Source organism: Vigna umbellata, chromosome 1 (genome assembly GCF_029865625.1).
Source record: "Vigna umbellata cultivar VRB3 chromosome 1, Vumbellata_1.0, whole genome shotgun sequence".
NCBI classification, from domain to species: Eukaryota; Viridiplantae; Streptophyta; class Magnoliopsida; order Fabales; family Fabaceae; genus Vigna; species Vigna umbellata.
This window is the reverse complement of record NC_142165.1, coordinates 87168465-87172296: the sequence shown is the minus strand read 5'-3', so window position 1 is coordinate 87172296 and position 3832 is coordinate 87168465. Positions and strand designations below refer to the sequence as shown.

At 26.0% G+C, this 3832-nt stretch overlaps 1 long non-coding RNA gene across 1 annotated transcript; it reads right to left on the bottom strand.

The window, feature by feature from the left end:
• Nucleotides 1-1857: 1857 nt before the first annotated feature.
• On the bottom strand, nt 1858-2765 carry LOC148206687 (uncharacterized). The gene is made up of 3 exons (XR_015786290.1): nt 2467-2765; nt 2224-2314; nt 1858-2076 (listed from the first exon to the last, which is right to left on the bottom strand). It is a non-coding gene; the product is annotated as an uncharacterized LOC148206687 (long non-coding RNA).
• Nucleotides 2766-3832: the final 1067 nt, after the last annotated feature.

The window sequence follows — 3832 nt, the reverse complement described above, 5'->3', positions numbered from 1 at the left end:
TGTTCATTTTTCAGGATTAGTAAAAATAAAAGAAAGAAGAAGGAAATTGGGAAAAAAGATGAACCAAATCACAATATTTACCGACAAATTTTTTCTTTGATAATTACTGATAGATTATTTTTTATAATTGCTAACATATATAAAATTTTGTTCATAAATTTACTGATAACACTATTATTGAAGATTTTGGTCCATCGAAAATTTGTCCAAAAAAGTCATTATCGACGAAATTTTCATGTTTCCAAGAGATTTGATCGATAATACTTGTCTTTTTTTAGTGTTTTATATCAGTTAAAGATACAACTGATATAAAAAGTGTCACTTTGTATGTTCCTACAACCACTTCCACTAAAAGTGTCACTTTGTATGTTCCTACAACCACTTCCACTTCCTCCTTACCAGTGGTGACAACAACCTCTTCCTCATCATTAGCGATGGCTGCCTGATTTTCCTTCAGATGCTTGGGATTGTAGTTCGACATCTTTGGAGAACGAAAGAACAAGAGTAGGTGTTGTCGCTAGGATTGAAAAGTTCGAAAGGGTTTAAATTAACCTAATTACACCATATTATTTTCTATATTGTTTCTAGGTTTAATCGATATAGAAAGTCTTCTACTTTATTATGAATTTTTCATCGTTTCCACTTTTTATACTGATTCTAAGTCTGATTCAAAAATTCATATATATATATATATATATATATATATATATATATATATATATATATATATATATATATATATATATATATATATATATATATATATCGCTTAAATGAAAAGATCATTTATATGACTACTGTAGTAAAACTTTTACCAATTTTATTATTAGCTAGCTTTTTTTTTTCTGAAATAATAACTTGGTTGTGGCAAATGGGCGTGAAAACATTCTTGTGGAAAAAACAAATGCACATAGGTGTAAAAGATATACCCATTTATGAATTCCTTCTTGTTGAGATTTTACGTGATTGTATGATTTTTCTAATATCTCACAAACAATTATGAAATTATATTTAAAGTATTTTTGTACGTTATTGTCATCATATTTTTTTTACACATGATTTAGAATGATGAAATATAATAGAAGAAAACATGATAAATTCACTGGTGCGTACATAGATAATTTAACAACAGAAATTATGTGTGCGAAAAATATAACATTGTTGGAGATAAACAAGTAGAAGAATCGATTCATAAGACATATTCAAGTTGTATTTTAAATATTATGTGTGTGTATTAAACTTTAAAAGTCTAATAGATTTTACCATATATAGTATAATTTCATCGTTTAAAAATAGATATTATAGTAACAATATCTAATTTAATTAATTTTTGAAGAATTTTGGGAAACCTAAAGTTGGGTAAAATGCAATTTATGACAGCCAGTTTCGATTTGGGCATGTGAGTGCACGATTTAGAGAGCTCAAACAAAAAAATGAGAAGTACAAAAATTAAAAAATGCATGGTTGCAACGGCTGGAAAATGCAGTCAAATGGCTACATAAAAATCTGCATACAAAGTTAATGGGATTTAAATTAGACAAACTACCATCATAAAAGCCATGTTTATAACTTGAAGTACAAATAATTCCTTCAATATTTTTTTTGACAAAAGTCAATTTCTATACTTATTTAGAATTCTTATTCACTACTGAATGAAGATTAAGATGCAACTATAGTGATCAGAATGCTTAACAAATCCTTGCCATCAATGACAAACCTGTAAAACGTTCAATATGGCTCCCCTATCATCTAAGAACAACATCCATAGGTTATGTGAAGTCAAGATCCATGAACATCAATAGTTGATTACTTCCCATTTTTAACGTAACTTATAGTTTGCGTTTTTTAATTTACTAATGAAAAGAAAAAATAGTTTATTCTATATTAAAAATACTAATTAAATTAGAAAGCTTGTACTATAGTTAGAGAAGTTACATCAAAATGTGGGCGTTTGGTGGAAGCGGAAGTTGTATTGTTAGTTATTGTCATGATATCATAGAGCAACCAAAGCATGAGTGATGGCGCCATTATATCATTTCTAACTTACAGTAATCACCAGTCAAGCACTCATGTTTCCTATAAAGACATAATAAACAAAAACTTCACTAAATAGTACACACAAAAAAGACTAAATCAACCACAGGTCGAAACAAAGATGGAAGCCATGATCAGGAAAGCTAATAACAAGGGCTAATCATATAAAGGTTTGATAAAAAAAAATACCTGCACTTTCACTGTCACACGCACCAAATGAACAGAGCCTCCGACAAATCAACACACTCTCGAACAACAATCCGAAATTGATGTTTTTTTTCTATTCAAAATGAGCAAACAAAATGAACATATTAGGGCTAATTATCTTTCGTTAGTTAGGGCGAACAAAAAAATGAATTAGGAAATTTGGGTCAATCGAAGAAGTAGGCCAAATCCAATTCAAGAAATTAAGGCTAATGGAGGACAAAGAACCTATCTACTACGTGAGCCTTCACCGCGGGTGAATGTGTTGCTGATTAGATGGTATCGTCATCAACGTTCAGGAAGAGGAGAGGAGCAACATCACCTTAGTGCCTTCGTTGAATGTCGTCGAAGAGAACAGAAGAAGAGGAATACCGAAGAACGTGGTTGGGCTTCGTTGACCGTCGTTGAGGAAGAGAAGAATATGAGCGAGACTGGGCTGGCTTCAGTATTTCTGGGCTTCTCTCACGAAGACATAAATGAAAATGAAAAGGGTTTGGGAAAACAAACAGGCTATTTCTCACTGCACCTCCAAAGTTTCTTCCTGCACCATCCAAACGGGTTCGCACCTACTTGGCAGTTATGTTGGATCGGACTGCAACGTGTTCGCGGATTCAAGAGTGTTTCATCTATACTTCCAACATCTCACTCATCCTGCGTTTTCAAAATTTTTATTTTTAACCTTATAACATTTTACACCTCCAATTTTTTAAAAAATTTATTTTTAACTTTCTTCTCTTTCTAAATAAAGACATTTTAATAAATATTTTTTTATTTTCTTTTCTTTCTTATTAAAGACATTCTACACCACCTTAATATAATAATTTTAATTTAATTTAAAATTTAAATATTATTTAATATAATTTTATATTTTAATAATTATTAAAATATGATTTATATTATAATAATAGTTATATTAAAAAATAAAAATAAAATAAAAATAAAAATAAAATAATAATAATAACAATATAAAATTTGATTTAAAATATTCAAATATATTAAATTATCTTAAAATATTAAAATAAATTAAACAATCATTAAATTGTAAATAAAAACAAAAATTTTCAAAAACTTGTTATCGAAAATCAGTTTTATTTTTTATTTAAAATTTAATCAATATTTAATTACTTAAAAATTATAGCATTATTTATTATATTTTTATATTTTAATAATTATTAAAATATGATTTATATTTTTATAATAGTTTTATTAAAAAATAATAATAACTAAAATAAAAGTAAAAATAATGAAAATAAAAATAATATTAAAAATCACATATTTAATATATTTAATATATTAAATTATATTAAAATATTAAACTAAATTAAATAATTATTAAAATTTAAATAAAAATCAAAATTTTAGAAAAATTTATTCATCGGATATCCATATCCGATTATAAACGGTAACGTTTCTAAAATTTTGTTTTTTATTTAAATTTTAATAATTATTTAATTTAATTTAATATTTTGATATAATTTAATATATTTAAATATATTAAATGTGATTTTTAATATTATTTTTATTTTCATTATTTTTACTCTTATTTTAGTTATTATTATTTTTATTTTGTAATAAAACTATTATAAAAATATAA